The 22,719-nt window shown below is 48.9% G+C and overlaps 1 long non-coding RNA gene across 3 annotated transcripts in view; it reads right to left on the bottom strand.

Moving 5' to 3' along the window:
* LOC142291112 (uncharacterized) overlaps positions 1-22,719 on the bottom strand; it is a 227,418-nt gene that overhangs the window by 122,244 nt on the left and 82,455 nt on the right. The gene's annotated exons all lie outside the window — the stretch shown is intronic.

Raw genomic sequence — 22,719 nt, 5'->3', positions numbered from 1 at the left:
GTCCCAGTACGGGGCGTTGGCATACCCCTGCGCTTGGGTCGGGCCCCGCTGGATTTCCCCCACGCTGGCTACAACCAGCACGCTCTTTGGGGGGTCCAGCGGTGACGTGGCCTGGGGTGCTGCCCTGCAACAACGACCCGGCGCAGCCTCAGCAGAGGCAGGAAGTTCAGGGACAGGTGGCCTCACCGGTTGGGCCTTCAGGTTCTTCCGTGGCCGGGCGGACTGCCAGGGCCGGGTCCTCTGTCTGTGCGGCCACTTCCGGGGTCGACGGCTTCTTGTCGCGGACGGGCACCTCCCGCGAGATCTTCCATGGCAGCGGGAGGGATGCGGGCCGTTCACGGACAACGCCCCCAGGTCGGTCCTCTAGGGCGGACGGGTTAGATTCCACTACCGATGTTGGGGGTAGCGGACCGAGTGGAGGGGCAACAGCAACCGGTACGGATGGCGGGTGAGGCAGGAGGGTGAACGGACGCAGACCGGGCCTCTCAGCCGCAGCGGCCGGTCCTTCTCGGATACACGGGCGTGGGTCGCTTACCCGCTCTTCCAACACTGCCTCCACCTCGCGTCTCCGCACGGCCGCCACCACTTACTCCATCTCGGCCACCCAGCGCTCCATCAAGAACCGGACCTGGGTTTGCAGGCGGCAGCACATTTGTGCGGTCCGGGCTTCCACCCACGCCGCCGTTCCTGGCGTGGGCTCGGGAATTTCGGCATCACCGGATGGGACGGACATGCTGCTTGCAGGCTTCCAGGAACCGGATATGTTGCAGAGTCCTGGCGCCCCCGCTTTTTATGCCCTCGGCTACATTAGGCAGGCCTTCACCCGCCGCCCCCTTGGTTCTTTCTAGCACTTCCTCTTTGGGGGCGGGGCTTCACTTTTGCGCCTTCCCTGCTCGGGGAAGATGCTCGAGCGGGAAATCTTCGCGCCAAATATGGCGGTGCTTCAAATTTTTCTGCCGGACGCTGCCGGCGGAGACCACAAGGCACACTTCTACTGGTAAGTAGATCGGTTCTATCCTGTTCGTGAGGCCAAGTTGTCGCGGGCAGTGGGGACGCACTCACCACGCTCGGGTCCGGAGCTTCTGCTACTGCTGCTTGGTGGCTCAAGCGGTGGAACAGACCTGGGGACTCGAGCAGCGTTCCTCGCCCGTGAGTGAAAAGGGATGGTTTAGTTAGGGAGATTGTTCGTGACGCCACCCACGGGACGTGGTGATGATGGCACCACTGCTGCTGGTAACGGGGATCCCGGGAGAGATGGTAGGGTGCAGCTAGGATGTTGTCCCCTCCGTTGGTAAGGGGTTGGTGATCCCGGGGCCCGGTGGTGTAACGGGGAGGCCGGATGGCTGGGGTGCAGGGACTGCGCGGCGCGGTGCCGGACGGCACTGGTGTACTCACTCAGACAATCACTGACAGAGTCGTTGGTAAACCAAAACGGCCGGATGGACGGGTCCCACAGCCGGCTGCAGTGTTGTTGTTGTGCTCTCCCCGGACGGCTGATGGTGGCTGTCTTTCCCTGCACCTTTTAGAAATGTTCTGACTCCTGTGGTTGCCCACCGGTAGTCTGCTCCCTGGCGTATAGGTGCCATAGGAGCCCATTTTGCCCGCAGGCGCTGGCCCTTGGATCTCTAGCCTGTGGCGGTGGCTGTATATCCTCTCTGGGTGGACGGTTGCATTCAATCGGGACTTGGTTGTTAGGAAACCCCTGGGGTTCCGGTCACACTCGGATTTGACCATTGACGGCGGCTCCAAGCCTGGTCGGGGTCCGATGGCCCTGCCTGGGTGCTTAGCTTCACTCCGTTCCCTGGTCCGGTACCGGCGGGCCGACGCCCGACCCCGGTCCTTACAGCTCTGCGGAGTTCCACCAAGTCCTGCAGATGGCCACCACCGTCTGTCAACCTTGCTGTCAGTGCCTGGGCTCCAACCCAGACACTTGCAGTTCGTGTTCTCCTACTTTCACCTCCAAGACTAAGCTGTCACTTTTCCCGCCTCCAGGCCTGTGAACTCCTCGGTGGGTGGGGCCAACCGCCTGGCTCTGCCCCACCTAGTGTGGACATCAGACCCTGGAGGGAGGCAACAAGGGTTTTTGATTGACTGTTGTAACTGCCTAGGGTGGGGGGGTGTATGTTAGTATGTCTGTGACTACCTGGCTAGTCCAGGGCGTCACACTTGCAAATATCTATTAGCCGCTATCCCCATTATAGTGGAGCGCTGACTGTAAAGCACAGGCAGCTCCTGCACATCTCCTGTGCACACACAATAACTAATGTACAATTACAGTAGTTTGCAGTAAGGGGGATCTTTGGTGACAAGTTATCACCGATCCACAGGATCCACAGGTTGGTTGATGATAACTTATTGATCAGTGGAACCAGACCAGTGGAAATTGCACCGATCGGAAGAATGAGGAACTTTTATCCCTGACAGGGCACTTATATGCCCATTATACAATGCAGCGGCGGTAGGTGGGATGTGTGACCGCAGCTCCATTCATCCAAATGGGGCGGTCAGATAAAAACAAGTGCAGCGCTCACAGCCACTGAGGGAATGAATGGAGTAGGGGTCGAGTCGGACATGAGCTCCTGTGTAATGGGGGATAGAAGTTGCACATTTTGCCGATCAGTTCGGGTCCCAGCAATCAGACCCCACTGATGAATAAGTTATCACATGCTTAGGCCACGTTCACACTGTCAGTATTTGGTCAGTATCTTACATTAGTATTTGTAGCCAAAATCAGAAGTGGGTGAAAAATGCAGAAGCGGTGCCCGTCTTTCTATTATACTTTTCCTCTCATTTTACTGATTTTACAATTCCTGGTTTTGGCTTCAAATACTGAGGTAAAAAACTGACCAAATTCTGTGTGCACGTGGCCTTAGTAAAGGAGATTACTTGTTTTCACTGGAGAACCTCTGTAAGTGCATATTTTCTGCAGTGCAATAGTCAAAGGACAGCGAGGGGTTAAAATTTAAATATTTAAACTATTGGAAATAAAGAATTTTCCCCATATTGATAGAGAAGAAGTGACCTCCAGACACAACACAATCCACTATACCAAGACTAATAATATCATATACAAGGGGGAAATACCACCACACCGTGACTAGACAACATATTACCACCACATAGTGACCAAATACAACCACATACAAGGGATAAATATCGCCACACGATGACCAAACATATTACCACCACATAGTGACCAAACACAGCCACATACAAGGGAGAAATACCGCCACACCATGACCAGATAACATATTACCAATACATAGTGCTCAAACACAACCACATACTACAGTAATACCACCACAGCATAATTAGACCACATGGTAAACAAAAATTACCACATACAAGGGAGAAATACCACAACACTATGACCAGACTACCAAATAATACTACATTCAAGAGACAAATACCAGCCAACCATGACAAGACCACATATTACTACTACACAGTGATGACTACTACAAGAAATGATCATGAATAAAAGCCACAATACTAATAACATTAATATTACCATCAGTGCCATTATACACAGGGGCTCTGTATATAGTTTCAGTGTACAGGTAATACAGTGATCACAGATGACTTTATAAACAGGAGATCTGTATATAGGTAATACAGTGATCACCAGTGACATTGTACACAGGAGCTCTGTATATAGTATACAATGTGTGTGTGTACATGTAACACACTGACTTACCAGTGACGTCTCTAGCTGAGGTTATTCATCTCCACTTTTCCTCTTCATCCGGCACTGACCGCCATCATTTCTTCCTGCCAGAACATGCCTCTGCAGAAAATAACACACAGTCACCTATAGCTGATCACTCCCAGGGCACATTCCACACTGTTTCTACAATTTCTACACAGACAGTATCCTCAAAATGAACCTATATTTCATCAGTAATAATGTCCCCTAATTTGCCCCTACAGTAATTATCTCCACTTGCCACCATAAACCAATAATGTATGTCCCTTATCCTGGACCCTTTTATTTAATAATATCTGGGGGAACAAGTGGAATCAGAAGGGGTTGTTGTTGTGCTTTCTGCACAAAATATCCCCCCACACACTGCTCCTCTCCAAAATAGGGCCACAGTGTGCCCTTTTCCATAATGTACCCCCAAAACTTGCCCTTTCTATAATATCTCTCTGCATAAATTTCCCCCGCTCCTCATTATACTATGCTGCCATTCACAATTCCCTTTCTAATTGCCTCATAATGACCCTCATTTCCCCATAAAGTCCCCACTGCCCCATAATGTCACTTGTAAAGTAATACCGCTCCTCCCCTACCAAGGCCCCCTCATCTAAAATTACCGTATATACTCGAGTATAAGCCGAGGGCCCTAATTTAACCACACAAAAATGAAAACTTATTGGCTCAAGTATAAGCCAAGGGTGGGAAATGCAGCAGCTACTGGTAAATTTCAAAATTAAAAAGACCCTAATAAAATGTAATGTGTCCCCTTGTAGTAATCTGCACATCCTTGTGCAGTGTAGATACGGGCCCCCCCATCCTTGTGCCGTGTAGCAACGGGCCCCCGATCCTTGTGCCGTGTAGCAACGGGCCCCCCATCTTTGTACTGTGTAGCAACGGGCCCCCTCTATCCTTGTTGCGTGTAGCAACGGGCCCCCCCATCCTTGTGGCTTGTAGCAACGGGCCCCCCCATCCTTGTGGCATGTAGCAATGGCCCCCCCATCCTTGTGGCATGTAGCAATGGGCCCCCCCATCCTTGTGCCGTGTACCAACAGGCCTCCCATCCTTGTGCAGTGTACCAACGGGCCTCCCATCCTTGTGCAGTGTATGAATGGGCCCCCCGGCCTTATACAGTGTATGACTGGGCCCCCTAGCCTTGTGCAGTGTATGAATGGGTTCCCCATCCTTCTGCAGTGTATGAATGGGCCTCCCATCCTTGTGCAGTGTATGAATGGGCTCCCCATCCTTGTGCAGTGTATGAATGGGCCCCCATCCTTGTGCAGTGTATGAATGGGCCCCCCAGCCTTGTGCAGTGTATGAATGGGCCCCCCATCCTTTTGCAGTGTATGAATGGGCCCCCCATCCTTGTGCAGTGTATGAATGTCATCCTTGTGCAGTGTATGAATGGGCCCCCCAGCCTTGTGCAGTGCATGAATGGGCCCCCCAGACTTGTGCAGTGCATGAATGGGGACCCCAGCCTTGTGCAGTGTATGAATGGGGGCCCCAGCCTTGTGCAGTGTATGAATGGGCCCCCCAGCCTTGTGCAGTGTATGAATGGGCCCCCCAGCCTTGTGCAGTGTATGAATGGACCCCCCAGCCTTGTGCAGTGTATGAATGGGCCCCCCAGCCTTGTGCAGTGTATGAATGGGCCCCCCAGCCTTGTGCAGTATTTGAATTGGCCCCCCAGCCTTGTGCAGTGTATGAATGGGCTCCCCAGCCTTGTGCAGTGTATGAATGGGCCACTCAGCCTTGTTCTGTGTATCAATGGGCCCCCCAGCCTTGTGCAGTGTATGAATGAGCCCCCCAGCCTTGTGCTGTGTATCAATGGGCCCCCCAGCCTTGTGCAGTGTATGAATGGGCCCCCCAGCCTTGTGCTGTGTATGAACGGGCCCCCCCAGCCTTGTGCAATGTATGAATGCGCCCCTCAGCCTTGTGCTGTGTATGAATGGACCCCCCAGCCTTGTGCAGTGTATGAATGGGCCCCCCAGCCTTGTGCTGCGTATGAATGGGCCCCCCTTCCTGTCCCCTATTATGCCGTTGTTCACACACACATACACACACACACATTATTCTCACCTGTCCTCGGTTCCTGCGCTGTCCTTACCTTATCAGTCCGCAGGCTCATAGACCCCTCGGTGATCCCGTTCTCTGCACGGAGCCGCCGCCGCAGGATGCCATCATGGCTTTACTGCAGTTAAATGCTTTGCGGCGCCGTAAAGCATTTAACTGCAGTAAAGCCATGAAGGCACCTGCAGCGACGGCTCCGTGCAGAGGACGGGATCACCGAGGGGTCTGTGTCTTGCGGTCTGGAAGAAGCAGCTGGAGGCACCGTGGGAATGAGGAGGAGAGGTGAAAATATATACTTTTTTTTTTCTTCGGCTCCTCCTGAGCGCTTACCTGCAGCCCTGCGCGTCCTCTTCTGTGCTGCTCCGGTGACAGTGTGATGACAGCCGCTGTGTCGGTGCGGGGCTGAGCAGCTCCTCCGTCTCAGTCCTGACACCGGCCGCACTGTTCAGATGTACGCACGTCTGAAAGATGCGCGTACATTTGAATAGCGGCGCAGTCTCCAGGACCTGTACACCGGATATGTACAGGCCTGGGACTTCCGCAGTGCAGGACCTACGGTGATATCACATGACTGTGATGTCACCACAGGTCCTTCTGCAGCCGCGCAAACTACAGCGATAGTACAGAACTTGTGCTATCGCTGCAGTTTGTGATTGAAAGGCTGGGGGGCCCTCAGAGCGTGGGAGGGGGGCCCCAACACAGTGTGGGGGCCCTGACCAGTCTGCCGCACATAACGCCAGCCCCAAAAAAACGGCAGCCCAACAGCGCTGTACTCTGCCCCGCACTATATAAGGCACAGGGGCCCACTGAGGGCCCGGAGCCTACCGGGGGATTCCCCGCTACTCTGCCGGGCCAGAACAACCCTGCCAGCAGGTGTATGGTGCGGTGGACGTCGGAAGGAGGAGTCCAGACAGGTATTCAGTGCAACTGGTTTAGTCACTTTTCGGGTGTTAACTGGTTGCCCGAGGCCGGCTGGTTTCGCACCCAGGTCCCCTTCGTCCCAGTGACAGTCTGGTTCTTTGGTACCTTCTTCCCCTTCACCTGTCTCTGGTAAGTGGGTCCCCATGGTATGGAACACTGGGGGACCCCGGTTTGTGGTTTGTCCACCTCTGTCCGCCTGATGGTAGCGTGAACCCTGTGTGGATGGAGTCTCTGGTCCTGTCCCCGCCTCTCTCTTTGCTACTGAGTCTTCGGATACTTTAGGGTCAGCAAGGTCCTTGATGGTCTCCTTTGCTGTGCAGGTGTTAACAGGTCGGCTTGAAGCTCTTTCCTGTCCTAGGGTCCTGTACCCCGTCGGTGTGTAGTTCCGGGAGTACTCCACCATACTTCACCGGCAACTACCTCTCCTGGGTCACCATCAACCTGAGTCTGGACGTCGCTCAGTCACACCTTCATCTTCGCCAGACTTATGCCGGCGTCACACAGTACGATATATCGGGCGATATGTCATCGGGGTCACGTCGTTATTGACGCACATCCAGCATCGTTTGACATATCGTACCGTGTGACACCTCCGAACGACACGTCGTTCATTTTCAAAATGTCGGTCCTCCTTCTGTGCTCCGGTTGTTCATCGTTCCTGAGGCAGCACACATCGCTCCGTGTGACACCCCGGGAATGACGAACACAGCTTACCTGCATCCCGCCGACAATGAGGAAGGAAGGAGGTGGGCGGGATGTTATGTCCCGCTCATCTCCGCCACTCCGCTTCTATTGGCCGGCCGCTGTGTGACGTTGTGTGATGTTGCTGTGACGCCGACCATCCCTCCCCCTTCAGGAAGAGGATGTTCGCCGCCCACAGCGGCAGCGTCCGGGAGGTAAGTACGTGTGACAGGGGGTTAACGACTTTGTGCGACACGGGCAACTAATTGGTAGGGTACTAATTGGGTAGGTACGATCGCTCGATAGTTCGTACCGTGTGACGTCGGCCATAGACTGACTTCTGACTACTCTCCACAGTCTGCCCCTCCCACCTGGTCAACTAGTGGACTGGAGTGGCTCCACCTCTAGGCAGCCATCCATGGTCCCACCCTAGTATGTATGGGGGATTGTTGGGGAAAACTGGGATTACCTGGGTTTTTGGTGTTACCGGCACTGGGGTTCTGGGTCCCTAAGGGGGTAGGCCCTGCATCCTGGTGGAGAAGGAGAACCTTGTAGCACCCTGACGTTTTCAGGGGCACTACAGTTGTTTTTCCCATCCCTGTCTTGGCCATTGTGATCATGTCTTTGGGTTTTGCTTTGTATGTCTCCTGATCTGTGATTCTCTAGTCAGCTGCTGTAAGCCCGGAAGACTACCCTGGGTAGCACATGGTGATTACCTGTGGCTCAAGCCTATCCTCATCATTAGAGGCTCTAGCAAAAAACAGATAACCACTTAGTTATGCACCTCCATGGTAAGCCCAGCTTATTGAACAGTGTGTCCACATCCACCGGCTGTCACAATATGTTGGAGCAAGGAGGAGAAGGGAGGAGTAGGAGAAGCAGCAGACAAATGTGACAGGGGAACTATTCCAGGCACAGGCAAGGAACATGAATAAGTGAAATTGATAATGATACTATCCATGATGACTAAATGTCGCAGCAGTTGTGCTAGTGGGCTAGTCATGACAAGCTGCATTCTTGTTTGTTTGTGGGATAACATGCAGTGCTTTTCTTTGTGGCGGTACGTGCCAGTACGGCGTACCGGAAAATCTGAAGAGCACCTCTGGCTCTGTCCACATGGCTAATTTGTAAACTATACAAATTAGCCATGTGTGGAGCGGAGGCACAAGCCAGAGGCGTATCTAGGGGGGAGCTGGCGGGGCGCTGTCGGACTGCCTGATGCGACGGTGAGGAAGTCTGCCGGGGTGGGAGCCGCTATTCTCTGAGCGTGGCTGTCACGCTGACAGCCACACTCATAGAAAGTGCAGCACGCGGCTCCCACTGCTCAATTGTCCTTGTATCTGTCAGACGCCAGGACAATTGAAGCGGTGATCCCTGGCGCTGACTTCCGGGTCAGCGCGATGGCTTTCATATAATCAGGTCAGCTAATCACACTGCTTACACGGAAGCCAGCGCCGCAGCGCGGAAGTGGCAGAGAAACGCTGATAAGTGCTCCACTGTGGAGCTGAAGACACGGAGGAGAAACAGTATGGGGTGAGAGGGGAGTATTTATGAAACAGTATGGGGGAGAGAGGGTGAGAGAGGGAACTATCTGTGGACACACTATGGGGGGACAGGATGTGGAGGGGGCAAAATCTATATACACAGTATGGGGTGGGGGAGGGAACTATCTGTGGACACACTTTGGAGGGACAGAGGGTGGGGAGGGGGAAATATCTATATACACATTACGGGTGGTGAGGGTGGGGCAAGGGAACTATCTGTGGACAGAGTATGGTGGGGAGAGAGGATGGGGAGGGGGAAGTATCTTTGGACACAGTATGGGGAGAGAGAGGATGAGGTTTCATGCATGGGGAGAGAGAGGATGAGGTTTCATGCATGGGGACAGAGAGGATGACGGGTGATGCATGGGGACAGAGAGGATGCGGGGTGATGCATGGGGACAGAGAGGATGAGGGGTGATGTATGGGGACAGAGAGGATGTGGAGCGAACTGGAAAGAAATTTTGAGGACACAGAATAAAGAGTGACATGGTATGAGGAGCAAGTGGGCAGGATGGGGAGTGAGGTTGAAAAGTATATGGACACACAGGAGGTAGTGAGGAGACAGTAAGGTATGAGAAGAATGTGAGGGGCACAGAATAAAGACTGGGTAGTGGAGGGGGTGGTATAGAGAGGGGGCAGAATGGGAGGACAGTGTGAGGTTTTAGCAAAGAGGGGGAGTGTAATGAAGGCACAGTATAAAGACTGGGCAGTATAAGGGGACACAGTGTAAAGGACACTGTAAATAGTTGGCTCAGTTTTGAAAGAGAAGCAATATGGAGGGCATGTACCATAAGAGGGACAGTGTGGGTCATATTTTGTGCAGAGAATACTATGAGGGGCCATTATTTATTCTGGGGCACAGTGTAGGGCATATATTTTTAAGTAGAAGTATTATAATCATTCTGCTTACTTTTAGGGGCATCATGTCGGGATGTGTTACAGAAGACCAGAGAAGATAGAAATCTGCAGAGACGAGATGTGAATGTGAAAACTCATCATTGCGTCAGGACAAGATTAAGAATAGAAAGAAAGGACTAGAGACAACATCATCTATAAGGTACCTGAATGTAAATATTTATTTGTGATACTGACAATGTCTTATCATTAGGCCTTGGTCCCACTTGCCCATTGCTTATGATGTGAGCGCAATGGGACCCCCACTGATCAGCTGATAATGGTGCAGGTGGCCGGAAATACTTATTTCTGGATCTGCTCCGTCCTCTGATGGTGTCCGCGGCCGGGTACTGCCCATCCACCTCATTGATTTTAATAGGGGACTGCTGCCCCTATCAGAAGACGGAGCAGATCCAGAACTGAGCACTTCCGGCCACCTGCCACCACCGACACCTAGAGTAGGGAATTGGCGGGGGTGCCAGGTGCCGGACCACGACCAATCAGACATTGGTGACCTATCCTAAGGAAAGGTCATTAATGTTAAAGTAGTGGACAATCTCTTTAACAAAGTCTTGTGCCGTCTGACAAGTTAAGGGTTACTATGTTTTTATTTATGTTGTTAGAAGCATTAAAGGGGTTGTCCAAATTTGTGATGAGCCTGCAGGCACTCCTTGTGTCACTCTGTGACTGCAGCCTTCTGAAGAATTCTCATAGTGTGCACACTGCACGCTGTCAGGATTCTCTGGTGACGGCAGTGAGAGTGGGAGGTTATGAAGCTGCAAGTATGCGATTTACATAGATGTGGTCACGTGCTGAACAGACATGCTCAATGAAAATGAATTGACTGAGGCTGGACACATCAAATCAAAATGTGGCAGAAGTATACAACTCTTATACTTGTGCTCACATGATCGTCCACTCTCTCCACTGGCACCGACACCCCCCCCTCCCCGCCCCTCAATCTCGGCTGGCGGCGCTTGACTTGACAGCACCCCCCCTTCCCCGCTCTGCGCCTCAGAGATGCGTACAGACAAATATTTTTTTTACAAAAAAAGCACTGATAAAATGTGTCTACTAAGTATCAAGCAAAGGGATGATTATTAGATAGCTATACCAGGGGACCCCTTTCTGATCACTGCAGGGCCAATGCTCCCCTGAGTTTACAAAGTGAAAAGGCTACAAGTTGCCAAGACAGCAGAGTTTACCCTATATTTGACATGATAAATAAATGTTTTATCTGCCTCTGCAACAACCTGATACACTTCAACAATCTGAGACAAACTGTCTATACTGCCAGGACTGTACCGTGGTAAGGTAATGAAAGAGAGGAGTGACAGGTGGTAGGGAAAGGGCAGATGGCTAAATGAGGGAGCTCCAGTGGAAGGGCAGTTGAGAATTGGGTTCAAAGTGAGAGATCGTGGCCTTGGTGCTAGGGCTAGTAAGGAAACCCTCAGGTAACTCCTGGAAGTCCAGAGCCTATGGCTCACCCCGGCAGGCTTAGAGAATTGTCTGCCTAAAGAAGCTGCCAGGGTCCAGAGGTGGACAAAGGTGTGCTATATTAGGGGGAAGATGGCACAGAACCTGGAGTATTAAAGATGTGGTTTGAGATAGTGGGGGACAAAATGAAGAGTAGTACTGCACATAGACAGAAAGGAAGGCCATGTCTGTCACAACGGTGTGAACAATAAAAACCAAAGGTGACTGGTTGGCCAAGTGAATTCTGGTGTTGCGTGTCTTACTATCCGATTGTATCAATCACTGGCAACAGGGGTGATGGGCACCGGCCCGAAGCAACAAGTAAGTGTCATGCAACTTGCCCAAAGCCATGTCTGCATACGGAATCTTCTTGGCGAAGGGGACCGGTGCCTGGGCTACCTCCTTCACTGGCAAAAACATCTTCTGATAGTGTTTTATAGATATACCATACTGCTGCTGCTAAGGCTATCTGTGCTGGCACTATACTGCTAGACAGCTCTTTGCCTGCCCCATATTTTATACTCTGCAGTTGCTGCCGCTGCCACTTTGGTAGGTATCTGTTGGAGACTTCAGGCTGTTAAACATCTTTCTGGACAATTAAAGGCTTAGCAGTATTTGTCATTCTGTAAGAGAGTGTCCAGTGCCTTACCATCCCCTGAAGATGTTATGGTCCAAGTGAAGATGTTTTAGAGCAATGTAGTCATGTGTGTGTGTGTGTGTTTTCCGGTGTAACTTAGTCAGCTAGGTGTCACTGGGTCCCTGGTCCCTCTGTGTAAGGAAATGTCTAGGGAGTGACAGGATGGCATGGGTTAACAGGGGGAGGACGGTCCCCAGCACAGGAGAATATAGCGAAGGGAGCTTCCTGGGGAGCCAGATAAGGAAGGAGTGACATGTAGTGAAAGGACCGACAGGGTCAGATGCAGTGGAGTGGAGTAGTGGGGTGTGGAGGAGACTGGCTAAGAAGAGACAGTAGAGAAAGAGTCAAAGAGACTGAAGTGAAGTGAGAGCGTAAGTAATGCAGACAGATGACCTGCTGGGTCACTGGCACAGTGGAAACAAAGACTGTGAAGGCTCTCTCGCTTCTACAGGGCCGGACTATCGGACTAGACATCGTGCCAAATGGTTGGGTCAGGAAAGAAAGGATAAAGCACAGCACCCATACCTTCCCTCCTTGGTGGCCATAGCAAAAGAACCGGGTTCTGAAAAGAAAGAAATGCCTGTGAAAGATCTTGGTGTGAAAACTGCCTTTATGAACTGGAAGCTGTATTTTAAAAAATTCCACAGTTAAGTTATTGATTACTATATAGTGCCGCATGTGATGCTATGCAGTGTGAACGGGATCCAGAAAAGCCAGCTGAAACTCAAGACATGCAACTTCCAGCAGGAATCAACACACCCACACGCCAAACAACTCCGCACCCTGTGTCTGTAGAGTGCCCGGGTGGGCTGAGGATATTAGCCCTCGCCCACGCCTCCGCCCCTGGCCATGTTACAATTCACATCAAATCAATATGCTACAAAACAAATTTTAGGTAAAAAATTGCCGAAACTGACGAATTGGAACTTCAAGATATTTGATTATCTCCAGCATGTAAAACAAGCAAGGACAGACAACAGTCTTGAGATACTTGAGATTCTGTATGTGGGAACATTCATTGCATTACGACACAGTTTAAATGCAGAAAAAACATTCAAATAATAAATTAACCATTACTCTGTGTACACCCCTTCCTCCACCCTCATTTTCCAGCGCCCCAGCACTGTTACCACCTGCATGCTTGTGAAGACCACTTGGGGCTTTGGGGAATACTTGTCGCCGAGTCGGCGAAGGTCAGGGGACGTCATGGGGGGCCCTGCCCGGTTTCGTGACCCTGAGGTGTCCACGGAAGGGGATGATGCATGAATGGGATGATGGTGGTGGTGATGATGAAGAGGATGAAAGGGGTTGTTGTCTCGTGACGCCACCTGCGGTATGTGGCCAGGGATTAGCCACTGCTGCGGTCGCTGTCCTCTGTGGCAGGTGGTGTCGCAGCTAGGATATTTCAGCTTCCCGCAAGTGAAGCTAGGCCCCAGGGAGGATAATGGAGGTAGTAGTGGCCATTGGCGCCGAAGTGCGGGGTGACGATGCCGGCCGTGAAGGAGTGAGATAGAAGTTGTGGTTCCAGGTCTTTTACTCACAGTTCGTGGGCTGCCCGGAGGCACCGTTCTCTGCTGCAATGGACACCAGCTGATCCCAGGTAAGTCAAAGGTCAGAACCGGTGTGGTAGTCTGTGGGCCTTTACTACTTGCGCTTTTCTAGTGTGGATCTCTGTGACCTGAAGTACCTGAAGACCCCTGTTTAGTGTTAAAATTCCTGCCCCGTGTGCAGGTGGTGCGGATCCGCTGTGGGGCCTGACTGTAATCATGACTCCGGACCCATTGTGCCACTGTGCTCTGGAATCTTGTGGTGGCCAGAGGGACGTGGAATCCCCCTGTCCAGCAGATTCTGGTGGTCCAACATAGAGTATGTTCCACACTAGGGTTCTGCACCCTGCACTGCGCCGGTTCCAGTGGAGCAATGAAGCTCTCCCCTCGTCATCTGTGTTACTCCTTCATCCCACAGGAGGTAGCAGTCAGCCAGCTCCTCCACTGTCGTCTCCTGCTCCTTTCAGTCTGCCCAGTCCTAACTGTGGAAGCTCTCAAGCACTCTCCACATCGACCGTGTTGTTCTAAGTCTCAGACTATTCTGGCACTCTCTCTGTCATTCCCAAGAGAGCTCTTAAGCACTCCTCCCGGTTGCTTCCTCTGAGGGGAGCTATACAGCACATCCCTCAGTGACCCTACTTCTTCTGTGTCTCAGACTGTTCTGAAGTAAAAACTGTGTGTTCTCTCACTTCCCCTGTGCTTCCCCCACCTTCCAGATGACTCACTGGTGGCTGGGAAAAACCTGTTGTTATGGTGACCACCTTTAGCCCAGTTCCAGCGGGAAGCACCTGAGCTGTGTGTGTTGTGTAAGTGAAAATCAGTGGTTAACCTCTTCCTTACCCGGGATGAGTATTAGACCTTAAATCAGATGCAATACCCTGTGGCGTCTGAAGCCTCAGGGGTGCCACACTTGCATGTATAAGCAGGTGACTATTGTGGCCAGTGATTGCTTGCAGCAATCGTACATATGATGCATTTGATGTCATTGTGGCAAGATTAATGGGAAGCACCACATCTGTGGCATTGGAATGACTGAGGTGTTTTGCAATTGAAAATTGGTTCAGAAACTAAATGAGCAGCACACAATTAAAACTTTAGGATTTCTGTCTAGTTATTGTTAAAAAAAAAATCCATAGCTTAAGAATAAACACTTTTCATCACATAGTTTTTTGGCTGTAAAATTAACCCCAATTTTGCCCAACCGTTTGGTTTCTAGACATGAGCTCAACAGCTTGGGATGAGGTTGGCATTGAGACAACACATCTTCTCTGCCCAGCATTGCTTCCTATTCCCTGTCTGGCACCAAGTTCCTATTTGCTCACTCTGGCTTTTTATGACTTAGAAAATCCATCTCATTTTTCAACTGTTTGTTGTTAAAAAAAAAACAAAACTCCTGAGGTCACTTTGTTATGGCACTCCTGAAATCCTTGTCTACAATTAAGGTTTTTACATTGTAGATGTCTATGTATCTTAAAGATCAAAATTTAGCTGTTTGAGAGTAAAGCACAAGGATAACTACAAACTATATTAAAATAATTGAGACTGGTACATATATTTCTATATTAAAACAGTGATGTGTGAATATGTATAATAGTGATGTTTAACGTAAACGTTTAAAAAACACTCAGAATGCTGTAAAGTAATAAAACAAGTTATACTCACATTACTAACCCTCCACTGATCCCATTCTGATGCTTTTTGGGTTCTCAGCTGATCTCTAAACTGTTTGTGTGACGCCCTAGCCTATCAGGACATCACAGGGTATTGTGCAATCTGCCCTTCTGTGTAATATCCACCTCCTCCTTGGTTAGAGGTCCCTAACCATTGGTGTTGCCAAGAACAGCTAATCAAAATCCTAGGAACACTCTGCACCACACCCACCAGACACACCAGTGGACGGCCTGAGTGGAATAGGGTCGCCCACTTGGGGGGTTGGTTAAGGGAGGGTCAGGAGACAGTCAGTTAGCTAGTGATTCTCGAGAGGAGAGGTCACGGAGCAGTGAAGTGTTGGAGGAGAAGCGGAGCTGGGTTCCTTGAGACTACTAGGTGGCAGACGTTGGTCTGGGCCCGATAGGAGCTGGAACCCTGGTCGCAGGCGATCATGACAAGGGGCACGGACTGTCAAGGAGGATAGCGGACGGCCTTGTGCCATCACCGGGCAGGGGCCAGGGCACGACGGGGTACGTGGACCCTAGGTCAGGGAGTAGCTTCAGTAGTCCTGACAATTTACCTGACGAGGACGGAGCCTTCAAGATACGTTCTCCACCCGCTCCAAAATCGGGGTACTAGCGTAACGAGGGGGATAGGACTTTCCCAATACATAGTCCAGAAAATCCCAAGCATGAACCCTGAGAGCAAGCTCATCCAGTTAGCCACACTGGTGAACGGGACCCGATAGTTCTATGCTAGAGGGACCAGTTAGAAGAAAGGTGCCACGGAAAAGGCCACGGGCTAACAAGCAACACCAACGGGCACGGGATCCAGGCGTGCTCCCTCCCTGCTGCAGCGATATCAAGAACTTTTGTTTACCACCGTTGTTAGTGTTAGCGTTATTGGACTGAGTGAGTACTAAAGTGATCCCTGACCGTCCCTATGGCACCTTCCTGTCACAAAACTCAGTCCCGGGGCATTCCCCCTACCCATGGAGGGGTTAAACATCTGGCTGCCCGCACCATTGCCACCGGGTACTCCCCATTGCAGCGGTGGTACTACATCTTACCACGCACCACGGGTGGCGTCACGAACTGCCCATACAATCCCCTGTAAATAACTCCCTTTATTCCGAGTGGCCGCGCGACCCCGACCTAGGGTCCACGTACCCCGTCGTGCCTTGTCCCGTGCCCAATGATGGCATAAGGCCGCTGGCTGTCCTCCTCGACTGCCTGTGACCCTTGTCACGATCCCCCTGTGACCAGGAACCAGCTCCTACCAGGCCCAGACCAACGGCTGCCACCTAGTAACTCAAGGAGCCCAGCTCCTGACCTCCTCTCACTTTCACCTCCAACACTACACTCCCCGTGACCTCTCCTCTCGAGAGTCACTCTTCAACTGACTCCTGACACTCCTGTCCTCCCCGTAACCAAGACCCCAAGTGGGCGACCCTATTCCCTTCAGGTCAGCCACTGGTGTGTCTGGTGGGTGTGGTGCAGAGTGTTCCTAGGATTTTGATTAGCTTGTTCTTAGCAACACCAAAGGTTAGGGATCCGTAACCAAGGAGGAGGTGGATATTGTACAGGAGGGCAGATTGCACAATACCCTGTGACGACCTGATAGGCCAGGGCATCACAAGTCCTTTAGTGATAATCTTCTGCTGATTAAACAGTGATTTTATCAAAACTAAACCCAGCAGCTCAGTAAGTGACACATTACTGGAATCAGGATATCTGTCTCTACCTTATGCTGCTCTCAGATTAGTTGGCAAAAACCTGTTGAGAGATTTCCTTTAAGGAGTATTCCCTTTTAAGACTCTTATGGCATATCCACAAGACAGGCTGAGTCCCACCTTAACAATTTCCGAAATCTGCAAAGCAGCATTCATGCTTTGTTTGTTATTGTACTCTGATAGAAGTAGAGAATGATGCTAGTCCCAAAGATGTGACCTACATCTATCAGATATCTGAATATGCAATAAATAAATAAATAAATGTCTGAGATGGGAAAACCTCTTTAAAGGGTTATTTCCATCTTTAGAAGTTATCACTAGTGATTAGAGGGCACTAAACTGCTCAAGTACTCGCTACTCGACTTCAGCAGGTCTAATACTCAGACAGGCTTGATTTGAGTAATGAGTTTAATAGAAAGCAATGGGAAACTCAAGCATTTTTTCCGAAAGATCCCCCCCCATGAGTGATGGGGGGCTGGAAAATCGATGAAGCGGGTGGAAACAGCATAGGGAAGATGCCTGGACGCAGCTCGGACTCCCAGGTCACTTATAGGAAGTAAAAAAAAATAGATCATTTAAAAAAACAGCATGGTATCCCCACTTTTTTTGATGAACAGCCAAGGTAAAACAAACAGCTTGCAGCAGTTAATATTAGGCTGGGAAAGTCCATGGTTATTTTGCCCTTCCCAGCTTTAAAATAGCAGCCTTCCGCCAGCTCAATATTTGTGCATTATATTAGCTGCGCCAAATCTGGCTCTTTGCCACGGCTTTTGTCAATTGCCCTTGTGCGGTTGAAATTGGGTTAATATTTTTGGGGGTTAATGTTGTTAAGATGAGACTATAATGGGTTTCTTAAGGTCTGACTGCCATGTTCCAATTATAATGTCATGTGTGCAGACGCCAGAGCTTCATTTGTTCTTTATTTCCAAACCAAAGCTTTTATAGTATGAGCCTGTGGGCAGTGCTATGGCCGAGTCTGTGGGCAGCTGCTGCTCACTAGCCCCATACGTTTCCCTCTTTGCAACTCCGCGACACACAGGCAGCCCGATCCTGTTCGATGACCTAAACCCAGCATTCAGGGAGTTCTTCCTTTTTCAAGGTCACCGGCGAAAATAAAAATCAGCACACTGTAGGTCTGCAGTGTAATCCCTCTCCCAGACCAGCTCAAAGGCCAAACCTTTCTCCAAAAATCTCCCGACCCACAGACAAAACAACACATACAATGTATATGAAGCTCACCTGTGGTTTTTGAGAGTGATCAGTTCTCATTGTCGGGGGACCCTCGGGTACTTGGAAACAGCCTCCTCAATCCGGAAGGGAAATTCAGCCAATAATTTTTGTTTCGGTGGCTCCACGCTTGGAGCGCCAACTATTGAGATGAGACTACAATGGGTCTCTTAAGGTCTGACTGCCATGTTTACATTTTAATGTCATGTGTGCACACGAGACTAAAATAACGGACTACGAGTCAGTTATAACTATCTCCATGACAGACACCAGAGCTTCAACTGTTCTTTATTTCCAAACCAAAGCTTTTATAGTAAGGGTGTAGACAAAAAGTATAGTCCAATCAAGTATCGCCGGCTGGACTCGGGACGTATAGGAATTTGCATAATCTATGCTGGATTGGTCAGTCCAAACTTTAGGAAATCCTTTGTTCTTTAACTTCTTTGGCAGTTTTCCAGGATGCAGCAGCCATCTTTGTTACATGTGCTGGTATACTGTATTAAGGAAAATCGGAAAATCACTAAATATGCAATATATATATATATATATATATATATATATATATATATATATATATATATATACATACAGTGCCTACAAGTAGTATTCAACCCCCTGCAGATTTAGCAGGTTTACACATTCGGAATTAACTTGGCATTGTGAAATTTGGACTGTAGATCAGCCTGGAAGTGTGAAATGCCCTGCAGCAAAAAAGAATGTTATTTCTTTTTTTACTTTTTTTTTAAATTGTGAAAAGTTTATTCAGAGGGTCATTTATTATTCAACCCCTCAAACCACAAGAATTCTGTTTGGTTCCCCTAAAGTATTAAGAAGTATTTCAGGCACAAAGAACAATGAGCTTCAGATGTTTCGATTAATTATCTCTTTTTCCAGCCTTTTCTGACTAATTAAGACCCTCCCCAAACTTGTGAACAGCACTCATACTTGGTCAACATGGGAAAGACAAAGGAGCATTCCAAGGCCATCAGAGACAAGATCGTGGAGGGTCACAAGGCTGGCAAGGGGCACAAAACCCTTTCCAAGGAGTTGAGCCTACCTGTCTCCACTGTTGGGAGCATCATCCGGAAGTGGAAGGCTTATGGAACTACTGTTAGCCTTCCACGGCCTGGACAGCCTTTGAAAGTTTCCACCCGTGCCGAGGCCAGGCTTGTCCGAAGAGTCAAGGCTAACCCAAGGACAACAAGGAAGGAGCTCCGGGAAGATCTCATGGCAGTGGGGACATTGGTTTCAGTCAATACCATAAGTAACGTACTCCACCGCAATGGTCTCCGTTCCAGACAAGCCCGTAAGGTACCTTTACTTTCAAAGCGTCATGTCAAGGCTCGTCTACAGTTTGCTCATAATCACTTGGAGGACTCTGAGACAGACTGGTTCAAGGTCCTCTGGTCTGATGAGACCAAGATCGAGATCTTTGGTGCTAACCACACACGTAACGTTTGGAGACTGGATGGCACTGCATACGACCCCAAGAATACCATCCCTACAGTCAAGCATGGTGGTGGCAGCATCATACTGTGGGGCTGTTTCTCAGCCAAGGGGCCTGGCCATCTGGTCCGCATCCATGGGAAGATGGATAGCACGGCCTACCTGGAGATTTTGGCCAAGAACCTCCACTCCTCCATCAAGGATCTTAAGATGGGTCGTCATTTCATCTTCCAACAAGACAACGACCCAAAGCACACAGCCAAGAAAACCAAGGCCTTGTTCAAGAGGGAAAAAATCAAGGTGTTGCAATGGCCTAGTCAGTCTCCTGACCTTAACCCAATTGAAAACTTGTGGAAGGAGCTCAAGATTAAAGTCCACATGAGACACCCAAAGAACCTAGATAACTTGGAGAAGATCTGCATGGAGGAGTGGACCAAGATAACTCCAGAGACCTGTACCGGCCTGATCAGGTCTTATAAAAAACGATTATTAGCTGTAATTGCAAACAAGGGTTATTCCACAAAATATTAAACCTAGGGGTTGAATAATAATTGACCCACACTTTTATGTTGAAAATTTATTAAAATTTAACTGAGCAACATAACTTGTTGGTTCGTAAGATTTATGCATCTGTTAATAAATCCTGCTCTTGTTTGAAGTTTGCATGCTCTAACTTATTTGCATCTTATCAAACCTGCTAAATCTGCAGGGGGTTGAATACTACTTGTAGGCACTGTATATATATGTGTTAGTAAGAAACAAAAGCATTCATAAATATGTGTGTTAGATTACATTTACTAAGCTACATACCTAAGTCTATGAAATGGCTGAGTCTTTTTGGTTACTCAATTCTTATCCTCAACAATGTCAGCTTTGAGTTGTCAGCTAGCATCAAGCCCATGGGTTAGTAATGGAGAGGTATCCATCAGACCCCCATTACTAACCCAGTAAGTGTAAGGTTAGAGTATCGATTCAAGAGACATCATGGGATCAGTAAACCACGGATTACATCGGACATTTGTGGATTTTTAAAAAATAAATAAATTGGAGAAAGACGGATAGTGTGGAGGAGTCTTTATTCAAATAAACATTTTTTTTCTGTGTGTGTGTGTGTGTGTGTGCGCGCATGCATGTGTTTTTTTCACTTGTTACTTACTGAGTTAGCAATGGTGGTTGGCATCTGATAGACACCTCTCCATTACTAACCTCTGAGCTTGATGCCAGCTGACATTACACAGATTACATCAATTCCATAAACCATAATCCAATGTACCAGGGCAATCAGGAAGAGCTGGGGTAAAGTGCCAGAAATGGCATATCTAATGTGATGTGTCAAATCTGGGGCGGCTACGGGCTGATATTTTTACGATGTGAAGAACCGAATAACCATTGACCTTCTCAGCCTGATGATATCAGCTCACAGGTGTTTAGCCTGGTTTAACCTAATAAATAACCAAATAAATAATTTAAAAAAATGATATGGGGTCCCCCCTATTTTTGATAACCAGCCAAGGTAAAGCAAACAGCTGGGGTTCAAATTATCAGGCTGGGAAGGCCTATGGTTATTTGGCCCTTCCCAGCCTAAAAATATCAGTCCGCAGCTGCCCCAGAATTGGCGCATCACATTAGATGCGCTATTTCTGGCACTTCACTCCGGTTCTTCCCAATTGCCCTGGTGCATTGGCAATCGGTGTAATTTTTTTTTGTGTTGATGTCAGCTGTGTAATGTAAGCTGGCATCAAGTATAGACATCACTCAGTGAAGTGACTGTGCATGAGAAATTCCAGATCTGGCACTGACTGAGTGTGACCTATGGAGTCTTGTTTCTGAACGAGGCTCCATAGGTTGGAGTACTGATTCAAGGGATGTTGTGGGACCACTACAACATATATTACATCAGAACTTTGTGGATTTTTTAACACTAATAAATTGATGAATGAGGGATAGTGTGGGGGAGTCTTCATTTAAATATAAAAAATGTTGTGTGTGTGTTTTTCACTTTACACTTACCGGTTTAGTAATGGGATTGACTGATACACTCCTCTCCATTACTAACCCGTGGGCTTGATTCCAGTTGACACTATATAGTTGACATTAACAACCAAAAATATTACCTCAATTGCCACTACACTAGGGCAATCTGTAAAAGCCGGGGTGAAGAGTCAGAATTGGGGCAACTAATGGATCCGCCAATTTTTAGCCTGGGAAGGGCCAAATAACCATGGGACCCTGCAGACTGCTAGGACCCCCATTGATCAGCAAGTATAACTTTTAAAGATGGAAATAACTCTTTAAGAAGTGACATGATGAAAAATGATATACAAGAATATGATTGTTCTGTGCACATAAACTGTCATTGTTCTTAAGACCACATGTCCTATTTAGCCTGCTTAAAAATCATTTCACCAGAAAAACAGAGGTTTTGCTCATTTGTCTGGTGCTTTGCAACTGTTTACTGTGGCCGATAATTGGGAAAAGAGGGTTCCCAGGATAACTGTCGATAGTCAGTGTAAATGTACTCTAAGGTCTTATGTCCACTGTGTGATATCTGTACCCATCATTGAACCTTGAGTTGACTGTTTCCTTTGGAATAAACATTACACTAGCTGTTGGCTTTACAAGGAGTTGGAAGAGTTAACATGTTCTTTGATCAAGCCATGTTTTAAGGAATACTCAGAGACTGTCTGCGAATGGAACAAGATTTCCTAATCTGCATTCTTTCTTCCATCCAAATTTTTCTCTGAGCACGTAATTTCATAACCTTATTAAATTGGGTACATTTAAGTGGATTTTTGGGTCGTGAAATCTATCTTTAAAAGGCAATATTAACCCCTCCCAACTAAAAAGGTCAGTGGAGAATTCCTCCCCTGCAAAGCTTTGAATTATGAGATTCGCTACGATACCCCCAGGGTTGACTTCAAGGAGGGCCTTGGGCTTAGTGTGTAGACGTCACATGTTCTCTGTCACAGACAGATGTTGGCGCTACTCTGAGGAGATGCCAGACGTTAGTATCATAGGGGTGTAAACGCTATCACATGACCAGGCATCAACAGCTGAGTTATGTCACATGACTAGACACCAACAATTGTGTCTGAGACACGCCTAAATAGTAAAATAAGTCTGTGCTGACTCATACGCTGACTGCAAATTCACAACAGAGATGTGATTGTGGACACAGCAAAACAGCAACAGCAAAGACG

This window comes from Anomaloglossus baeobatrachus, chromosome 2 (genome assembly GCF_048569485.1).
Source record: "Anomaloglossus baeobatrachus isolate aAnoBae1 chromosome 2, aAnoBae1.hap1, whole genome shotgun sequence".
In the NCBI taxonomy this organism is placed as follows: domain Eukaryota; kingdom Metazoa; phylum Chordata; class Amphibia; order Anura; family Aromobatidae; genus Anomaloglossus; species Anomaloglossus baeobatrachus.
The sequence above is the reverse complement of the archived record's forward strand: the minus strand, read 5'-3'. Positions and strand labels throughout refer to the sequence as shown.